This window comes from Malaya genurostris, chromosome 2 (assembly GCF_030247185.1).
Source record: "Malaya genurostris strain Urasoe2022 chromosome 2, Malgen_1.1, whole genome shotgun sequence".
Taxonomy (NCBI): Eukaryota; Metazoa; Arthropoda; class Insecta; order Diptera; family Culicidae; genus Malaya; species Malaya genurostris.
Genome location: NC_080571.1, coordinates 111,768,649 through 111,791,920, shown reverse-complemented (window position 1 = coordinate 111,791,920; position 23,272 = coordinate 111,768,649). Strand labels below are relative to the sequence as shown.

Sequence of the window (23,272 nt, the reverse complement as noted above, 5' to 3'; positions counted from 1 at the left end):
ATATTCATTACTATGGTACTTGCTACAAAATATGATTTAACTGTTTTGTCACGACTTTTAAAAAAAGCAATCATCAAATCGAATTAAATTATGTCATCTTCTGGTAGAGAAAAGTATGATCAAAACTCATTTTTTAGTTATTTGTATTTATTTTATGATAGCTGGAAATGTTCTTAACCAGCTAATAGACTCTAAGCATCGTCCGACAGATTATTCTTGGACTGTTTTGGCCATTCACGAGTATTTGTAACTAATAACCAAATCATGGGATTACGATTTGTAAGTAATCTGGACTGCTTGCGTGTATAATACTTCCGACATCTGTATAAAAGACACTTCTTAATCGCTATAAGCCGCACAATATAGTAAGCGTTTATTGATCTCCACATTTATTCATGAATAGAGGATATTTATCCGCATAGGTTTTCTATAGAAAATTTTTTCGAAAATGACGTAATGTAATTCGACATGATGATTGCCTATTTTCAAAGTCGTGGCTTCTTATCTCACTTTCAAAAAACGTCTGACAGTTACTTTCAAAAAACGTCTGTAATGATTACTAAACTTTTCTATTTGTAGACTTCGATGTCCATAAAAATTAATAATTGTAAGAGTTACCACACGGAAAGAAATCCGTTACTGCTGTCATGATTAGAAAATCATGAAACCAATAATTTTAACTTCTCATGAAACCATGAGCAATAAGTCTTCTCTCATGAAAATTAATCATGGTCCGAAAACGCGTAACTTGAGGAATGTATTTCTTTCAAAGCTCGTAACTAATTTACTACCCGGATATCACTTTGAACCCTCTGCCTCAAGTGATGTGATGGATAGATTAATGGTAAAGTAATAAAGCAGTCATTGAAAAGCAAGAGTTACAGAAAATGTTTACTTGATCCTCTGAGGCATATTCATTTCGTAATTCTCGGTTAATTTTTCAAAAAGGCGTATAAGTAAGTGACAGTTTCTCTTTGTTAACTTTCTCTTCTATTAATTACCAAGCGGTTTTCACGTTTATCACTCCACTCTTTGCATGAAATGATACCCGAAACTTTCGACTTTCAAACAGAATAGTGATATCAAAGAAAACCTTTTGAATCACATCACAATAATCGAAAGAGAGAGTGATTAAAGAGAAACTGTGACTTACTTTTACGCCCTAATGAAAAATCAACCGAGAATTGTGTTGTTTTAATCACCGGCTGACAGAGAATTGACAATATATAGATAATGAACCGAAAATTGACATCATAAGAGACTAAGCACGGTTACGTTTTTCATTTGCAAACATCAATATTACATATTGTATGAATAGTTTTTCTTTTTAAGAGATTTGATTCATACGTTTTTTTTGTCATGCAGTTCGTTTAAGTGTTTAAACACGTTGTTTCAGGCGTGTTCGGTTTTCAAAAACATAATAATTTAATTGTTAATAATCCAGATTAAAAAAAAACTCGCCGTAATGTTCACTGTTTTGCTATTCAAATGTGCATAATTTGAGACTTTAGTTTAAATCCCGTAAAAAATACGTTCATCACACCTTTCCATTTAATTCATATTTGAAATCAAACACCTTTCCATTTGCCTTTATATTTTAATACAACGCCTGAACTTATGTTGCAAAGATTACCATCATATCAGAAACGCGCCTGAAGTTATACCCAACAACGCCAAGAGCGTTATGTTTAAATTTCAACGAAATCAGTAAAAATAGATCTTGATCCGAAAACTTTTAATCATGGTGTATTATCATAACATGAAAATATACTATTTTCCCCAAATCATGACTCGTTTTGTTCATTTCTAGAATCGGAATTTTGTCCGTGCATGCTAACGAATATATACTGAAATCTGATCTGATATACAATGAACCTTATCATTGCAAATGTCAAGGACAAGGATATTTGGAAAGAATATATCTCGCCTGCAGACGATAGCAATCGAGTAATTCAACCATGGTATGAAAGCTCTTTTGAAGTAGTTAAATATGTAAGTAGTCTCATCTGCACCTTTCTGCACCTTTTTATGATAGACATGTTGGAATTTTGTTAAAAAATAATGAAAAATGGCTCTATTTCATTGAACTGAAATGATAGCAGCATTGTATGTTTGAGAAAGTTGTGTAGTTTTTAATGATAAAAAACTTTGTAGAACATGAAAAATTCATATAAATTGAAAATATGTATGTTTTCATACAAAAACTGATTTTAAGATACCCTTTTCAGAAAATACATTATATCATGAATTACACTCACACAGAAAGAAAAGATGAAACTTACACGACATGTAAACCGATAATACTATGAAATAGACATCAGTTGAAACGAAAATCTGATTTAAAACCATGATTGATGTAAAATTACATTAAAATTCATTTAGTTTTTCATTGAACAAGACTGTATATTTACCAACCGCTTCGTTTTGTAATGTAAATTTCCATTCAATTGCCTGCTCCAAATATGTGCATGAAAATAAATGTAAAATCACAAAATATTTTTATCTGTGCAGGTTACGGGAATAGTATCTTTAGCAAATTTGTGTGAAATAACTTTTTGCATAATTTTGTCGAAGTAACTTAGCCCCTATGTTGGCCCTGAGCAAAAATAATATTTTTATCTTAATTTTAAGGAGGATTAATCACATAAACAATATTTGCCAAAAGATGACATCTATCATTCTGAGAAACTTTGCTGAAAATACTGTACCTCAAAACCCACGTTTCTATGAGTTATCAATTAAGAGCGTGAAATTGCGCTTTGAACCACTGTGCGTTGGTTTAAAATAACATTTATAGCTCATTACTTCACTATCGTCTATTCAAAATTGACTCTATACAAGAATGAGTAGAGCTTAGTCGCGAATATCACTATGGTCAGGAGTTTATGATGAAATTTCAAGTAGAATGAGATTACCACAAATAACTCAAATTTGAAATTTTCTAAATTGTTTGGTATGAACGAGGCGCGTAAAATTTCAACTGCATGAATTGAACGAATTATCGCACAATGCGTATCATAAAAAAACGACACATAGAAATGCCGAATATTTACAGTGATTGAGTGAAGCGGGCTTACGAAACATATTTTATTAGTTAAAACAGACACTAGCTTTGTATTAGTTTTATTCGTAATCACGTTTATATAAATCAAACTGTTAAATAGAAATTTAATAGAAATGCAAGTAAGTCAGAACAAGGTGTTACAAGATTATTTAAAAGTGGAAAATATTAGGTAAATCAACAATATTGCTTGAATGAACTATGAAATTTGAAGGCAAGATACTGCAAAATTCTTTGAAAGGATGTACTTTACCTCATCTTTCTCTATTAGCATTTGACTTCATAATGAGATAAAGGATTAATTTCAGGATTAATATGAACATACGGTTTGTACCTTTCAAGAGCTTCTACATAGGGTAAATTTTTATTACCCAGTTTCTTGAAATGATTACAGAAAGCGAAAACGAAGTTTGCAGTTGAACTGTTATTCACTGACGGTAAACGAATGTTAAAAATGATAACGGGATTTCCTCTTAAAAGGTCATTTACAACCGTTCCGATCCGGTTCAGTTCCAATGTCTCGCAGTGCACAAATCCAGTCAAAGCTCGGTTCCACCTCTCAGTGAATAGTGGCATAAAGTAGTCGGTAACAGTTCAACCCAGTACTCCTTGATTCAGTTTCCCTACCCCTGAATATAAGACAAGATTTTTTTTATCCGAAGGACGACTAACTGCAAGAAAAAAAATTGGAACAAAAACCGAATGTTCCTGTCTGCAACCTGTGCAGCATCAAATCGTGAATGCTTCGTGCAATGCTACCATCAGCTGGCAGACACATTCATGATCTAATGAATAAATGAAAAAGACCACCTCGTGCTGCTGTGAGGAGAAAACTAAAGTTTTTCTTTCATATTCGTTGTTCCAGTTACCAAGTCATGCTCAAAGTCAATTAAGAGCACTTGTTTCTTTAACTATGCTACTTGTTGCGATGACTTTCTATTGCTTCTATTTCGTGTTTTGGTTGCTTATGAACAGATATGGTTGTCATCGTGTTGGCAATATGCTTATCCAACAGGACAATAACAATTCATTATTGTATTTTTTGTTTTTAGATCATCGTCCAAAGTACCATGCGCGTGGGTGGTTTTAGGAAATTTTCGATGGAAATCTTTAAAAAATTTGCCAAAACCAAAAACATACAGACCTTTGAAAAACTTTTATCTATCTGCAGGGCAAAAGTGGTTGAAAAATTCGGAGGATTTTCCGAGTGTTAACAAAAACAGCTCTGGAAAATGAGTGTTTTGTGATCTTTCACAATTATTTGGAAAAATAATGCGATGACATGATATTTTTTTCTCGAATAAACCTTTTTCTGGCTGCAAGGATTACATTCAGACACATTTTTGGAAAAGCTTTCCACGCTTGTCATGGAATATCAACGAATTCCATATAACCGATCTCGTTGCATTTTGACGATTTGGAGTACTAAATGAAATACAAATTATTTCGCAACGATGCTAATTCAATTTACAAACTTATAATGTTAGTTTTGTGAAATTTTCTAAGTTTTACACAGATTAAGATCAATTTTGCAATGATCTGAAGAAAATTCGCTTCAATTTGAATGTGTGTAATAATTGCGAAAGATCACAAAAACACATATTTTTTAGAGCTATTTTTGATAACACTCGGAAATTCTCCGAATTTTCAACCAGTTTTGTCCTGCAAAACTGTTTTTCAAAAGTCTATATGTTTTTGGTTTTGGCATTTTTTTTGGCAAATGGATCGAGGAACAGTTGGGAATCGACAATTCGACCATTGGTCATTTTACGATAAACTCAGTCTCAGATGTTACAGGTAACACAGGCGGAGACGGTTACAATACCATCGTACTTTATATAAAGTCTAAATTGTTGATATAATATTATATTCATAGAAAAGAGCTCAAGCACTTGCATCATTAAACTTATAATTAAAACCAACATTTTACGATAATTTGATAAACGGAAAAACTGCTCCTAAAACCGTTTGTAGGCAATGCCATATTCGAACAAACAGATATTTAGACACGACCTATTGATTTCCTACAACTTCTTCTTGGACACTATTTTTGTGCATGTAACAGTATTCGACGCACTGCCAGGGGCTGGGGTCTACTAGGAGTTTGTTAGTGGTTATCATCTTCCTCCGGGTCAGCCTAGAGGCCGTGTGGAATTTGGTGGTGGAAAAAAATCCAACCAAGAATGGATCCATTGGGTTCCTGTTTCCATGACGTAAAAGGCCGCAATGGCAAGAATTTCTTTTTTCTAAGGTTTTTAGTTTGATTAGGCGTCACACTCGCAGCTGATGCAAGGAATAATCATTGATTTTTTTTCTCGGTAGTCGGCTGCCAAGATAGACTTATTTGAATGTATTGAATTTAAAACGAGTTTCAAACAGTTTTTCATTGCGCTTTACGTTCATTTTTTTCCTAATTCAATCAATATTAAAATTATTTATCGGCGTATTTACTATTGAAATCGTATTGTTTGCCGAGACATATCCCAGATCCTCTTCCATCCTTATTAATGAAGTATTTCGTGCTAAATCGTATTCAAAGCTGGCATAACACTCTCAAAAGCTCTCAACGAAAACGTGTTTTCGACTATTTCTGGCCGATGCAGGTTTGGTCATTTAGGGGTTAGCCAAATTTTGTGCTAGGGCCAGTGCAGTAAAACTTCATTCAATTCAATTGAAACTGAATGTGCAACACATTGACGATCTCTCCAGTGCAGTAAACTTCACTCTCTGACACACACAATGTTAGCTGACGGCCCGAACGAGCAGCATTCAGTTCATCACTCGTTTCTCTTCAATCGAGGCTCAGTTTAACCACCGTCAGTTGATCTCTTGAAGTAACAAAATATCTCTTTGAATAGCGCAATATGTATGTGTGAAGCCACCATCAGTTCAAGCATTACCAATGTATGCGGGTAGACGTACAGTAGATCCGAATTTGATTATCAGATAGCTTTCATATAATTGCTGTTAAGAAGGCCAAAATTGGCTTTGAGGACCCGGCGCCTTCCAGCAAGAACATCCGGCCATATAATAAAGAATTTCGCTGTACCAGCTTAAACCCGCCTGATGGTTTGTTTGTTAGAAGGGTGCGTATTACTAATTTCAGACCTTCGGGGAAAAACACAAAGCTTCCCCCGCGTGAAGGTTGGCAATCCACTCCATCATCCAGTCATTCACTTGTAAGATACCCTGATGCACTCCCTGCCCCTCCCCGTTGTCGATATACTTGAGCATAATACAATATAATATAATATAATATAATATAATATAATATAATATAATATATTATAATATAATATAATATAATATAATATAATATAATATAAATATAATATAATAAAATACAATATAATATATCACATCCAAGCTAGTACAAACACTTTTAAAAAGCTGTGAAAAGCATACAAGTGAAAATCCATTAAAAATCACCGTTGCACACGACTTTGCACGTATGAATGTCTGTTGGATATCTGTTCTCTGTGATATAACATAATAAAAAATAATATAATTTAATATAAGATGATATAACACAGCATAATATAATATAATTTAGCACTATATAACATAACATAATACAATATAACACAATACTTATACTTATAATAAAATATAATATAATACAATATAATATGATATAATGCAATGCAGTATAATATCATACAACATAACAAAATAGAATATATAATAATAATAATAAAAATAGTAATAATAATAATAATTATAATAATAAGCAAATTTGTGTGTGAAAAATAAGTTCATTAATTTTGCTTGGAAATGGCTTAACTGATTTCCACAAACTTGAACTCATGTGAACAGTCCTGTACTCAACAATAGGGAATCTGAATTTCATTTGGATCCGACCTCTGGTTCCGGAACAACATGATGATTTATGTAATGAAATTAAAATAATGTAACTTATTTTGCTAGTAGATGGCTGAACCAATTTCGTCCATCTGACATTCAAATGGCAGGTCTTAAGATACCATAAAACTGCTTGTTTTTTATTCAGATCCGACTTCTAATTCAGGAGATACAGGATGATTAGTGTGAAAATTATGAATTTTTAAATTTATCGGGTTTATCGGTTTTTATATTTCAGTTTTACCGGTATTCGGCATTCGTTCCCGGATTCGTTTTCGCTAAGATGGCTACACTGAATTTCAAAAATTTCGAATCTAATTAACAATCTGGAATCTGGTTAACGATCACTAAGCGAATTTGACTGACTTTGGCTACACCGATTTCCGGATTCCGTTTCCGGAAGCATCGGTAATAAAGTAGCTAAAAGAAGGCCGAAACGAATTTAATAAACAAAAACTCAAATTAAAATAAACTTGCACACTTTGAAAAATTTACATCTTAACAGATGCACTCACATTCACAATTCACAGTCATATCATTAACTTCACAGTTAATTCAGCTGAAGCTTACATCGATACAGACACTAAATTTATTTTGACATGTTAGTAGATGTAATATTATGGCGTCACCGAAGAAATTACGGCATGCTTGAATTTACATCAAGCGTAAATTTCATTTTTCCTAAGAGTTTATGTTCCCATACAAAATTGGTAAATTGTATCCGATTCCGACTTCCAATTTTGAAATTACGGGATGATGACCCAAGTTATGTTAGATATGTTTAGAAATATAAATTAAAATTGGTTGTGCAACGTATCACTGTTAAGCTTCACAATACTACCGAAAAAATCACTGTAGAACAACTTTAAGTACATCTAAAACAATTGTGCAGTAAATCACCAACTTGTTAATATTTCACTAAAAGCTCTAGAAAAAATTTCCCATCATGTAAAACGGAAGTAACTATAACAATTGTGCAACTTATCAAAAACTTTCCATACAGCTGTCATAATTGCACCGGGCACAATATACGTCGAAATTGCTATAAATCTCTTGTGGAAGAAAAATTAGTGAAATGATTGATGCTTTCCGTAAGGCAAAAAATGCTAAGCCGAATTGATAACCTTGCTATAAAAAATATATTTCTGCAGAGTCCGCATTGTTTTGACTGCCTCTTGAATTTTTAGATCAGTGTGCGCAGTTTTATTCAGTTTTAGAAAAACATTGATATAAAATTCAAAACTTGCAAAAAAGTTGTGCATGATGTTTGAATTGAACGTAAAACTTGCAGACATAAGATTATTATCATAAAAGTTGCAGGAATACAGCGTTATATACACAATGAAAACAAAAATTAATCGGATAATTTGCATTCGGTTTTCATCTCGCAAAAAAAAATAAGCAGACCTGACATCACCTTTCAAAGATATTGAACGAAAAGTTAATTTCATCATAGTTACTCCCATAGTTATATATTACCGCTTGTGCAACTTGTTTTTGCAACTCCAGCACACGGGCTTGCCAAAAAATAATACCTACAGTGCGTATCACAAAAGTCGGGCCCTCTAAGATAACTAAACTACACCGTATTGTTGTTTAATTGAACTAGAAGATTGAAACTGATAAAAAACAAAACGTAGAGAATTTCTTTCCGAAATATTAACATGTCAATGTTTCCTGTTATTTAGATAATATATGTCATTACGTTGGGTGAACCATTTTCTATTCAACTTACTGTTACAATCGATGCCATATCGGAAAATATTCAAGAAAAAATCATTTCGAGATTTTTCAGGTTTAATTACACATCAGTTTGATCAAAATCGTCTGAGACTTTTGAAGCATGTTTGGATACACGTATTTTAAACACCATTCCGATGATTCTCATTAAAAATAATAGACTATTATTTTCACAGAATTTCTTTTTTATTTAAAAGATATTTCATTCAGTCCTATTCGCGTACAAGCTTTACGTGGCCGATTTAGCTGAGTTTTTAGATATTTTTTTTTGTATTGGATCTCGTTGTCATCTTTTTTCTAGGGGGAGAGGAGCTTCCATTTTTCTCCTGCGAGGATTGAGGGGCAGTTTGTTCGTGGTTCGTCTTGTCATCCATTGCCGTGGTATTGTTGTTGATTTCATTGCTAGTTGCTGTTTGCAGTTACTGGTTGGTTGGATGGTAAGCTGTTAACTGCAGCTGGTGTACTTTGTTCTATAGGGGTTACGTTGGATGGTTTAGTTGAAGGGGATACTTCCCTGTTGTTGGTGACTGTCACAGGTGTACTGGGGTTGCTTGGGGTTGGTGTAAAGGAAGCACCGTTGTCCTTTGGTATAATTGTCTCCTTGTCCGGTTTATCACATGGCTTACCGTAGTGAACAGCTTTTTGGCAATATTGACATGTGGCCATCTGATTGTCATAGGTAACAAATGATTTGCACGGTATTCTTGTATCCTGACCGAATGTCACATAAGAAGGTATAGGCCTCCTCAAGCGCATGCGTAACAAACGTACGCCATTTAGAATACCGGGGAAAAAATTCTTCCACTTTTCTTTTTCGATAGAGAGAATCTCTCCGTATTGGGACATGGTTTTGCAAATATAAGGATCGATGACGCTTGAGGGAAGATCATGCACACGCACTTCTATAGCACTATCATCCATATATACTGGAATGTTGTACTTGATATTTTCATGCTCCACATAGTGCCCATTATTATTGTCTTTAGCGAATTGAATTGCGTCCAACTCTTTATAGAACTGGATATAAACAACATTATTGGTTTTATTGCATTGAAGTAAATGCACACGTTTAATGTCAAGATGCATTTGCGCCTTAAGCAAACCTTCAAGTTCTTGTATCGAAGGTCGAATTTTGCATTGTCTGAAGTCAACAATAATTGTATTCTTTCGTACCGGCGGTAGCTTTTGTTCGTTTGGTTCACTCATTTCGAGATCGTTCTATTGTTCACTACACAATACTGTACTTGATTTCTTCTGTCCCGAACGTAAGCGGTTTTGGTTTATCGACTGACTTGGTTGAGATGTACGAGCGAACTAAAACTAAACTATAAAATTGCAGTTCGTTGTCGATTTTTCATTTACAAAAACACAAAAGATTAATTCTACAATATGTGCATTATCATTTTTCATGTGCAGATTATTTTACAAGATCCATGTTTGTGTTGAGAGCAGTTGTATTGAAAATCAAATGTGAAACTTATTTATTAGAATATATGTTTGTTATGGTTTTGTAAACGTCATTCCATTTCTTGTTTACATTACGTAGTAGATTGGACGAGTTTCACAATTGTTTTCTCGCTGATTTTATCACTGCCTTTTTGATGGGATTGACGCATGAGTTTTTGTGTCAATTGCACAATCGTTTTGAATAAATGTTCGTAATAACGGATGAACTTGAAAGTATGTTGCACAACACAGAAAAATTGCGCTTTTTCCATAACACAACAGTTACTAGAATAGTGATATGAACTAACTTGATAAATTGCACAATCAGTAGAAATATACAGGACAGCAACTTAACATGCTACATGGGGAGTTTTTAAAAATTCAAACCATCATAGAAGATGACGATACCAAAAAGTCTTGAAAGTTGGGCTCCAATCTATTTCAATTTATTCGTCATACAAATTCGTGGACATACGAACTATTTTTTGTTATGCTGGTCTCTGAATAGCGTTTCTGGAAGTACAATAAATAATGACAAAAACTTTAGAGAGGAACACACTTCCACATCTCATGGAATGCTTAATCGATTTTCACACGTTTAGATTGTAAGGAATAATTTTAAGGTTTCTTACACTTTCTATCTTTGATTCGTCTTGTAGTTCCAAAATTATAATTACAGTTTAAATTATAATTAATTTAAAACGATTATTAAAATAATTTCATGAAAACTGCTGAACACATGCTAATTGATAAAAAAAGGTACGTTACCTACGTTACCACTGCTAGGCGGATAAGGCACGTTTTTAGACGTTTTTTGCAGAATTTACCTGATTTTGTGAAAATCGCTAGTGCAACACTTTTTGTAGGATTGGTCATTTTTCAACAATAACTTTTTGAAAAATATTGATTAAAAACGTTTAGCCCTTTTCAAAAGATGATAGTCTATATCAATTTTAAAGTGCAAAGTAACAATTGGGAACAAAGTCTGGAGATGCAGCGGTACCCCCGGTCTCTAGAAACAACTAGTATCGAACTAACACTCCTTTCCTTCCTCAGTAACACCGCTTTTGGTCATGGCCGGAGTCGCTATGGACCTTTCAATGGATAGTTTTGAGTAGGATGGTATGCACAGTGAAAATGATTTGCTTCCCTCAAGCAGAATGTTTTTTATTCATAGTGCTGTTTAAATAATTCGGTCAATAACGAAGTGTAACTACTGACGGCCTACTTGAGCTTAGCTCAATAACAGTTTGCGAGTTACAACTATTTGAAGAAAATTCAATTCCCTTTTTCGGAAAATGACTCTTGAGTCTAATGGGTCGGCAAATCTGGGCAAAATTATTGGTTTACTATACAAAAGACGTGCACAAAGTAACTCAGACATTCTTCAATGTTTTATGTACTGGCAAGTAACATTTTTCTTCCATTTGAAATGTTTTCTAACGTGCAAACCAGTCATGCAAAAACCTGTCATTTGACGAACAACGATTTTTGAAATTGTTTTAAATAACAAACAGGACTCTCCGGCGAGAGTGCAATATTTTTTGTTTTGCTTGGTAGCCTTGTTCAAATATTTATCACGAAGGGTGATCTAATGATATTATGACTGAATTCTTTTTGTATGATTTTGTATATCCATAGGATTCTGAGGGTGACTTGAAAATTTGGCGTTTCTTAGGTGGTGTCACAGCAAGCGGTTTTTACTCGTTCAGTAACAAGGGGTGATGCATTCGCCTCAACAAATATTCATAGGATCATAATCAGAAAATTCCGGCTGCTGCAAGTGACATCATTTTCCTGTTAAGTACTTTTCCTGATTTCTTGGTATTTGATATTTCCCATTCCGTTCCATCACAGCCACAAACACAACAGCCATAAATTACACATCAAAACATTTCTCTCTTTTGATGTTTCATTTTTACTCCGAAAGTACGAAAGATCCCCAGGCTTACCCGTATCGGATTCTATGTGTACGTGAGTGAAGTTGTTTGTGCAAATGAAACTTTTATCCGAGTTTTCCCCCCTTCACGTGTGCCTTTTTTACTACTTTTTCTTCCAGGCGTAACATTCCCTGACAGAGGAAATAAGTTTGGCCAACTTTTACATTCGCAATCACATTCCTCAATTCTTACTTCTTATTTTTCCACTTTTTTTTACAGGAACGAATGCCGACGAGTTAAATGGCCATCGGAAAAAACGCTACTCAGGAGAGAAAATCGCTGCCAGTCGGAAGGATAACAAGAAAGCTGAAGGCTGCCACCGAAAACGCATCGACCGGAAACGAACAGAAGCAAACCGAAAGCAGAACAGTATAATTGCATTTGATGAGTTTTAATGAATGCGAAAGAAGAGAGTAGTTGAACTCCAGACAACTCGGCATGGTGAAGATAGTGCAGTCACGATCAAGAGTTTGAACAACGGAGGAAGAGAAAGCATTTGAATTTCCTTGGGTGGGAAAAGTTTACTTGCCATCGCACACCTCCCATCGCTTCCGAACTGCACGACCGTGACCCAAACACGAGGATTAAAAAAAATCGCCCTCAAGGGACTCGAGTGTGAATAATTTAGCGTTAGTGTTTTGAGGCAAAAGTTCGTTGTCAAAGTTGGAACTAAGAGACAAGAGAGAAGATAATTGCAAAAGAACGACAAGTTAAACAAACTGAAAGTGAGTGTGTGCGTGTGATTACATCCGGAAAATAAATGCAGTGTAGTAGAGCAAAGCTTAATGGGATCTGAACCGATCATTTTCATGGAACGTGCGACCCAAAAGGCTTCAACGGGAGTGTTTTCATCTTCGGGCTTTCGTATCACCTTCAAAATAGTCCCGCATCCTATTTCTATTCGATAATAATTACAGTAGAGTAACGTATCTGTATTTCGATTGGCAGATATTTTAGCGTGTTAGTGTAGTTAATGAATAATATATAATTCATATAAATGGCTTTAAATCTCGACGTGTAAAATGTGTGTTAATATGATTATGCAAAGTAACTATAAGCCACAATCAATCACAGTGCACTCGTAAATTTGGGGACAAGTTATACGTCACTTTCGAAAATTCGTTGATAAACTCAATGTTCGTTCTCGCCGATATCGGTGGTACTGAATCACCCTGATCGAAATCCGGAAAACGTAGCCACGGGAAAAACGTAACCTTCGAAGTTTCGTGAATACAACGATACTCGAACGAATTCCAAGGACGGCGCCCTACACAGGTGCCAAAGGTGCCGCCTTCTTACAGGAGGGGGCTCCGCAGAGGCGCTAGGCTGCCAGCTGCAGGCGATGCACCGATTTGCGGATCGACCGTAAGTATTGTAATAACATTAAAACTGTGATTTCAATTGTGGTCTCTTTTGAATATGTAATGTCTTTAAAGATTTCGGATGAGTATTTATGCGTCTGTTGCAATTGAGTTCAAAGCAACTGCTTTTGCTCAGTCGTATGTTCATACCCTACTGCACTATATCACATATGCGGTTTGTTTTATATTGTAGTTTGCAAAGGTATGCGAGTTGAACTGAATGCTATTGAACTGATTGTTTTTTCGATGGCTGTAATAATCAATTTTAATTGTCTATGTACTCTTATGTTTGAAGAGAATGAAACTAATTTCAAAACAATTGATTTTGACATTGTGTGAACTAAATCTCAAGTTATAGGCTCATATTGCCGTTTTCAATTTCACTTCACTCACATATCACTTCACTTGATTTTACCTATTACCAGTATTAAGCAGAATATATCGATAAATGTAGTGAAAAAAATCACCATTTTGCCAACAAAATTTTGGCGACGTGATGTTCATAATAACATCAAGCTCATTGAAGTAATTAGTTTTCTCTCCAAAGCGACATCCGTATTAATTATCTACATTCACTTCACTTGGTTTTCACCGTGTAGTGATACCAGTAATAAAGGCCATAGCCTGTGGAATCGAGTTATTATCATTTGTTTGAGTATGAATGAATTAGCGTGTGAGCTGTGTGGTTGTGATGGTTAGGTTTCGGGTATTTGTACTCAAAACCTTTTTAACCCTTTCACGACCATAAGATGTGCAGGACGAAATATGTCAGTACAAGACAATATTTTAGCTATTGGGAGTGTAAACTGGAAGGATTCTTAGTGTCAGTAGGATCCATAGCACTAGCCATGCAATGATTCTGTACACTAAGAATCGGCTGCGAAGTCTGTTGAAACAGAAAGACCAAATTCCACAAAAGGATTGTAATGCCAAGACTTTGATTCGCTTGGGTGTAAATTAAGGAATATCACCAGAAAAACGTAGCAGGGTGCATAAGTCTCCTATAATTTCATGGGAAATATTTTTCCCTGTGATTCTTAGAAGTAAATAAAAGAAGAGTTGGGTTTATTATATCGTAACTCAATTTATTACTTTGATTGCTTTAATTATCAGAATAGTAAAATAAATAGTTAGTTATGGCATTCTACTAAACGATTTCATGTATTTGTGGACGTTGCACATAACACATTTATTATGTGTTCTATTTTCTACACATCATTTAGCACAAACTTTTTTAGTGCAATAAAGATTGATAGTTCGTTTTACTTATTCGTTCAGAAACACATATGTCGCCTCGGAAATAAGTTTTCTTTTACATTTAGTAAAAAAAATCTATTTAATACACCCAAACCTCCGTTTACGAACACTTTTTTTACGTTACCTCTTTTTACGTAACTCTTTTTACGAACCAAATCTCATATAACGTAATCTTTTTTTACGAACCATATCCCAAATAACGTAAACTTTTTTTACGAACCAAATCCCAAATAACGTAAATTTTTTTTACGAACCAACTTCGTAGAGGAAGGTTTTTGCATATAATGAAAACAATTTCCGGTTCCATGGAAATTACTACAATATGGGTATTTTCGGAACGGGATTGATGAGTAGATGACGGAAAACGATGTTTGAAGTGATTCGGAAATCCAACATGGCGACTTCCGGTTTATCGATATTGCTTAAAAACCCTTACAATATGGGTATTTTCGGTACGGGAATGATGAGTAGATGACGGAAAATGATGTTTGAAGTGGTTCGGAAATCCAAGATGGCGACTTCCGGTTTATCGATATTCCTTAAAAACCCTTACAATATGGGTATTTTCGGAACCGGATTGATGAGTAGAGAACGGAAAACGATGTTTGAAGTGGTTCGGAAATCCAAGATGGCGACTTCCGATTTGTCGATATTCCTTAAAAACCCTTACAATGTTAGTATTTTCGGAACGGGATTGATGAGTAGATGACTAAAACGATGTTTGAAGTGGTTTGGAAATCCAAGATGGCATCTTCCGGTTCATTGATATTGCTTAAAAACATTCACAATATGGGTATTTACGGGACGGGTTTAATGAGTATATACCGGGAAATTATGTTTGAAAGCGCTTCAAAAATCAAAATGATGAGTTCAGTTGTATCGGTATTTTTTAACGATCATTACGATATGATTATATATCGTTTAAAAAAAAGTTATGCTTCTGACAAAGGTGTTTCCTGCTTATCATTATTGTTTGAATGTTGCACTACATTTCGAAATGACCATAACAAGTAGACGTCTGAACAGCTATAATAATTTCATATTGTTATAGTTATATTGTATGCTTTCAATATTTTATTGAACAACTGAAAGTCTCAATCTAATATTTGGAAGTAACCACAAACATTAAAATTTGGTTTCAAATCAATGACCGTGTTCTTCAATTCTTTTTTATTTTAAGTGCTACACTTATAATTTCAGTTGTTTTAGTGTACGTGATAAAGTCGAAAAAAGTACTGTTACTCTCATCACGACACATTTGTTTTTTTTTCATTTAAACTTGTCAAAATCTAATGTCAACTGGCCCGTCGGAATATGATTTAACATTTTGTAAGCCATTGAGAAAAAGGGATATTATTTGGCTCAAGTGGTAAGAGTCAGTTAGACAACCACATGACACTGAATTTCTAACATTTATGAGCAATTCCAGAAATAAAAAGCAGATAAACTGGCAGGATCGACTTTCTTCGAATCCGATGAAACAATGTATACCTCTTCAGTATGGCAATCTCTTCTTCCTGATAAAGGAACCTTTTCGACTCAATATTAATTTTTAGCATGTCGAAATTTAAAACTGTAACTAACCACTTCAAACATCGTTTTCCGTCATCTACTCATCAATCCCGTTCCGAAAATATCCACATTGTAAGGGTTTTTAAGGCATATCGACAAACCGAAAATCGCTATCTTGGATTTCCGAACCACTTCAAACATCGTTTTCCGTCAACTACTCATCAATTCCGGTTCGAAAATACCCACATTGTAAGGATGTTTAAGGAATATCGATTAACCGGAAGTCGCCATCTTGGATTTTGACCCCAAACATCTTTTTCTTGCACCTACTTATCACATCCGTTCCGAAAATGGCCATGTGATTGGGGGTTTCCACAATAATTACACAAAACTTTTTTGTTCGAAGTAAATTCCAAATAACGTAAACTTTTTTTACGAACCAAATCCCAAATAACGTAAACTTTTTTTACAAACTAACTCCATTTACGAACCCCCGTTTAGTTTGTAAATGGAGGTTTCGGTGTAGTAATTGAAGAATCGATAACGATTTTTATAGAAGGGAAACATATTTCTCTTGAGTGTTGAGGGGTTAATCCGTCTAGTGGTGTAATGATGCCTTTCTCATATTACGTATATGTTCAGAAATATCACTAGAAAATTCTTTCAAGATTTTTTATTTCAAACTTAAATAAAATCAAAAACTTTCTTTTGGTATAACCTACCATAACATTTTCAATTTTTAAACAGTTGCGTCAAGTTAATATAGATTTAAATGTGACAACCCTGCATGCTATACAAAATTGAACAAAGCAGGCTGTGTGCAAGGTGGTGATGTTTGCTTCTTCCGTACCAGTACGTACCGATGTGTACCGGTTTTGCATCATTTTGTATGACCGTTTGAAAGTTTTGACACTCAACGCCATCTAATTTTGGAGCCGGAAGTCGGATCTGGATGAAATTTCACAGTATCTTTTAAGCACTGAAAATTTTAAATTGAATCATGAATCATGCACGGATACTGATATTATTATAAATAAATACATAAATTTCATTCGTTTTCTATGCTGCACTGAAACGGCACGGTGCCGGATAAGTGTGAATGCGCATTCGCACTTATCCGGCACCGTGCCGTTTCAGTGCAGCTTGCCGTCAGTGTAGCGTCCGTCCGGCAAACTCAAATTCGTTGTCACCGATATTTTTTTATTTTCACTGAGGCGGCATGTCACTGCATTTGCTGTGCCGAAACGGAAGCGGCCGTTCAAAAGTCGGAATGTCACAGTGATTGCATAGCCTGATGAAGGCAAATAAAACACCCTTTATTCGTTTCTTTATCGTCACAGTAAATAAAAATAGTCAGTTTTATTTTTTCATATCACATATTTATTGTAGATATTATAATGAATGTTGAAACGAATGAATTTGGATAAGATGAATTTTGGTTTTACTTGGAGTTTAAAATTGTCTTCATCGTTATCAGTATCACTGTCTGATTCGGAAATAACATTTCAACAAAGTGAGGCTCGTTTTAATGCTACTCTGTGTTCATTAAACAGGTTTGAAGTTCACAGTTTGAAGGCTGTCACTTACGATTTCGGTGATATAACGTATAAGTGACGTAAACGTCAAAACTGATTACCGCTCAATATATCGATGACTATCATACACAGAAGTAACAGGAGTGCAGGATTTTGCTACGCCAATTGATACGCACTATTCAAATGCTGCGCTCCTGTTACTTCTATAAATCTAATTCATGAAAAATGTTTTTTGGGTTTAATCGAAATAGTGCATGTACATTTTCATCAGCATCAACCAGCTGGAAATAAAACAAAGTTTTTGCCGTATATTTTTTTTACTAATGTTGCATTGCTCATTTATTTGGTTGTTGATGGGAGGATGTGGTGTCCTGAGTCATGTGATAATCACAATGAGTTTAAGTATGATTGGATTAGTGCATAAACTGTGTGAATAATAATAGATAATACGAGAGTAGCGAGTGTAGGATGAGCAACGGTTGTTTCACACCGGATCATGCAAACACACCCAGACTAAAAACAAAATTGAAAAACGATTCATCAAAAAGCGGATTCGTTTCTTTCGATGTACCATACTGCGATAATCACTTTAAAACAACAACTCTATTGCTAATATCTAGCTATCTAATTAGACCAAGAAAGAGAATTACTAGTGACTTACTCCATGGTGGTCATGTTAGAAAGGCGGCAAAATTCACGTCATTTATTAATGCAATGTCATGGAAAGACAACGAATTATGTTGGGTTCGAATGATGGTTGGTTAGCTCGGTTGTGTGTGCGTGTCAATATTGTATGTATCACTATAGAGTTGATTTCAGACCAAATCCAACAGGAGGTTGTTGGTAAAAGTTGAGCCAAATTACTTTAGCTAGATTGACATACCAAAGTGGAATTACCAAGGAACAACAAAAGTTTAGGTGGGATACGAAAGTTTGATGAGACTACACATATTTAGATTGGATTATACGAAATCCTTTTTCTTCTTCTTTGTTGTTCTGGAAGAGCATTGCAAAACTAATTCAGGATAGCCCATAATTTCTTTCATGTGATTGACCCCATCTCCAAACGTAAAAACCAGAATTGCAAAGTTGTTCTTTAATAAATAGGCATCAAGAAAAAAATATTACCTCGAAAACGTAAACTTCTTTATGCGAATAAACCGCACAGAAAAAAATATTTTGTGAATTTACATGTATTTTCATGCACATATTTGGAGCAGACAATTAAACCTAAAGTTACTTCACAATTCTGTACGTTTTAATATAATTTAATCGCAAAATTAAGCGTTAATTGAAAGATACAGTTCTATTAATTGAAAATTCAATGCAATCCAATTAGGTTTTCATCGATGATAGTTTTCAACCAAACTTTCGATTCAACCCATGTCTATTTCATGTTGCTATTGAATTACATGTCGTGTAAATTTCATTTTTTCTTTCTGTGCGTGTTCTAAAACACTGTCCATGAACATGAGAAAATTGTGCGCTGAGTCCGGGCTATGTAGAAGTTTTGACAATTTTCACACTTACTCAATTCCACGAGAAGCAAACGTGTGCTTGACATGTGAGGCTTCCCTCAGATAGTAACACCTGGGAATTTTCATTTGTTGGAGAGTAGAGTTGTTCTACTTGAGGCGATCGCCTATCAGGTAACATACGTACGCTTTTCATAACTAAGCCAACCATGATTTCAGATCTTACGACGTGCGTTTGTTTTTCACTTGTCACTCATACTACGTCAAGACGCGTCACGAAGTCACAGCTCGCGTGTGATGTCATATACCGCCCACCAACATGTTTTGCTTTTCCTATCAGTTTCTTGAAATTGATGGTTGTTTGATTTAAGGAGTGATAGGTTTTTATGCAAGGGCATTATTATTATCAAATATATCTCTTTATTTCTATATCGCCAAACAAATGTTTATTATGTTTACTTGGATTTCAATGGGATTTCATGGCGTAAACAGGGGAATTTGGTTTAAATAGATTCCTACAAAATAAATAACTAGTGACTAGATGGATAAAGTGGGATTCCTTAAAGTAATGTTTGTTTAAGTAACTTGTGCTGATTGCAAAATAAAATTGATACGGAAGTAATGCAAATTAGGACTGATGTACATAATTACTACTGTGGGCTAAATGTAGTACTTATGAGTTATATTTCGCGCGGAAACCCTATTCGTCGAATTTTTTTTCTAGGTCGGTATGACTGTCAGTGACATCTTTGCCAAGTATTACGTCAAAGTACTCATCAGTGTTTAGTATTCAGTACATTTTACTATAATTCCCCTAAAATTATCGATTATCTTTACTACGATAAAGAAATTAAGCTTTTACTCGATTTATAATGCTCGATTGTTTGTTTACCATTTTTTTGAGCGCTCTGATTGGAGATCGAAGGAGACATTGTTATGCTTCTAATTACAAGTTCCGGAAGATTCAAAAAGTCACTCGCACACAAATACAAATGCAAGTGGTGCCAGAATTCTTGTGATGTTTATGTCGTTGCCAGATATACGATTTTTATCTTCACTGGACTCTGGTTGTAGGGCATTTTCAGTAGTGTTTTAGTTTTAGATACAAAATTTATGTCAGCTTTTATATTATAATCTGGAAATCAAATCAAAAGCTTTTGGCAACTCCAGAAGCATTTTATTCGTGTGTAAAATAAAGAAAAACTTGTTTTAATCTACCTAGTGGCGTACTGATGCTCTTCTCATATTATTTATTATCTACTATATATTTCAGCAAGAATAATATAAATAATACAATTAATAAAAGTTTAGAACTCAGTTTCAAAGACTTGTTGTGCATAGTACTACTACATTTAAGTACTATATTTGGTTACATTACCACAGTTGGTGAAAACCGATTCAACCAAATTAGAGAAAATGAGGTGAGCTCCGAAAACTGGATACCGGTATAGTGAAATTCGGATCATTAAATCATCAGGTAGTATTAACTACAAACTGAAACAGTTTTAAGCCCAATTTAAAAGAATTCCCAAAACTTTCTGCACCTTAGACTCAAATCGTCTCCGAAAAAATTTTGTGACATTATATTCACCTTTTTGGTGCATATTATTTTGCAATTCCGGAACCATGGCGGAAGTAGGATCGATATCAAATTCGGGAACTTGTGTATGGGACCATAAGACCTTTCATTTGAATCTAAATTTTTGAAAATCGGTTCAGCCATCTCCTAGAAAATTAAGAGTCAATATTTGTCATACACATATATACATATACACGCAGACATTTGCTCAGTTCGTAAAGTTTAATCGAATGATATATGACATTCAATGATTGTATAGCCTTTCAATATGAGAGCAAATTCAGCAGTTGGAAGCTTTATAAAGGAGATCTAACAGATCGGCTGAAAAGTTCGTATCGTTTCTATGAGAGGGCGCCACTAGAATTGAATTCATACCATTTTCAGTTAGTACCAACCTTCAAAAGATACGTGTATAAATTTGACAGCTGTCTGATTATTAGTTTGTGAGATATTGCATTTTGAGTGAAGCTACTTTTGTTATTGTGAAAAAATGGAAAAAAAACCTGTTTTAATCCACCTAGTGGTGTAATGATGCCTTTCTCATGTACATATAATATTGTGGTATTCTATTCAAAATTTTTCTCTTCGATTTTTGAAAGAAACCAAGAGATTGTTTATGCATAACATACAGAATAAAACAGTGCTTTGATTACGTAGGTCATCCTTAAGAAAACGAAATGGGTTCACTATTATATGCACTTCCGGCACCGGAACCCGAGAACCGGTATAATCAAAGTCGGTTCGAACAGCCACCAACTAACATGACACACAAACTCTTCTAGTACGCACTCTAAATTACGCATCCGAAAATATTTTAAGTGACAATGTACAATATTGAACACACTTTACCCTATAATTCCGGAACCGGAAGTCAGATCCGGATTAAATTCAGGAATTTCGTATGGGACCAGCAGAACTTTTATTTGAATCTAAGTTTGTGAAAATCGGTCAAACCATCGTTGAGAAATGTGAGCGAGATCCATTTTGGTATATATGACCACTATTTCCGGTACTTCCGGAACCGGATATCGGGAACCAGGATAGCCGGAATCGGTTTGTTTAGTTGCCTACTGATAATAACTATCGATTTGTGTAGTTTTGAGACCAGTTTAGGAAATTTTTTACGTTTTTTGTTTCGCCGGTTTAAGTGACGGTGTACAATATGTAATACACTTTACCCTATAACTCCGGAACCGGAAGTCGGATCCGGATGAAATTCAGGAATTCCGTATGGGACCAGCAGAACTTTTATTTGAATCTAAGTTTGTGAAAATCGGTCAAACCATCGTTGAGAAATGTGAGTGAGATCCATTTACAATATGTAATACACTTTACCCTAGAACTCCGGAACCGGAAGTCGGATCCGGATGAAATTTAGGAATTCCGTATGGGACCAGCAGAACTTTCATTTGAATCTAAGTTTGTGAAAATCGGTCAAACCATCGTTGAGAAAAGTGAGTGAGATCCATTTTGGTATATATGACCACTATTTCCGGTACTTCCGGAACCGGATACCGGGAACCAGGATAGCCGGAATCGGTTTGTTTAGTTGCCTACTGATAATAACTATCGATTTGTGTAGTTTTGAGACCAGTTTAGGAAATTTTTTACGTTTTTTGTTTCGCCGGTTTAAGTGACGGTGTACAATATGTAATACACTTTACCCTATAACTCCGGAACCGGAAGTCGGATCCGGATGAAATTCAGGAATTCCGTATGGGACCAGCAGAACTTTTATTTGAATCTAAGTTTGTGAAAATCGGTCAAACCATCGTTGAGAAACGTGAGTGAGATCCATTTTGGTATATATGACCACTATTTCCGGTACTTCCGGAACCGGATACCGGGAACCAGGATAGCCGGAATCAGTTTGTTTAGTTGCCTACTGATAATAACTATCGATTTGTGTAGTTTTGAGACCAGTTTAGAAAATTTTTTACGTATTTTGTTTCGCCGGTTTAAGTGACGGTGTACAATATGTAATACACTTTACCCTATAACTCCGGAACCGGAAGTCGGATCCGGATGAAATTCAGGAATTCCGTATGGGACCACGAGACCTTTCATTTGAATCTAAGTTTGTCAAAATCGGTTCAGCCATCTCCGAGAAAACCTAGTGAGATTATTTGACACATACACACACACACATACATACACACACACGAATCCATTATCGCTATAATCGCTGTATCGCCTCTGATGGCAATTATGTTGAATAATAAAAACGAATTTTGACAAAAAAATGTGTGTTTCTATTAAACGATACGAACTTTTCAGCCGAACTGTTATAATAGAACTAAAACTGGAACAGGCGTGTCCCCAGTAAGCCGTTTTAGTTATATTTATTCGAACAGTTCTTCTATCAAATTTAGAACATACTGTTCTATTTTTCTATACACTGAGATCTTTTTTATGCGGTCTTTTTATGCGGTTTTTTATGCGACTTTTTTATGCGAATTTTCAGAGCTATGCGGTTTTTTTATGCGAAGTTTCAGAGTTATGCGG

General features: G+C 34.9%; 1 protein-coding gene across 1 annotated transcript in view; it reads left to right on the top strand.

Annotated features, from left to right (window-relative positions):
* LOC131432544 (acetylcholine receptor subunit alpha-like 1) overlaps positions 1 to 23,272 on the top strand; it is a 328,833-nt gene that overhangs the window by 45,358 nt on the left and 260,203 nt on the right. Inside the window, exon 2 of the mRNA XM_058598881.1 lies at positions 12,268 to 13,413. The gene's annotated coding sequence lies outside the window, so the exon portion shown is untranslated. The remainder of the gene's footprint in view (positions 1 to 12,267; positions 13,414 to 23,272) is intronic.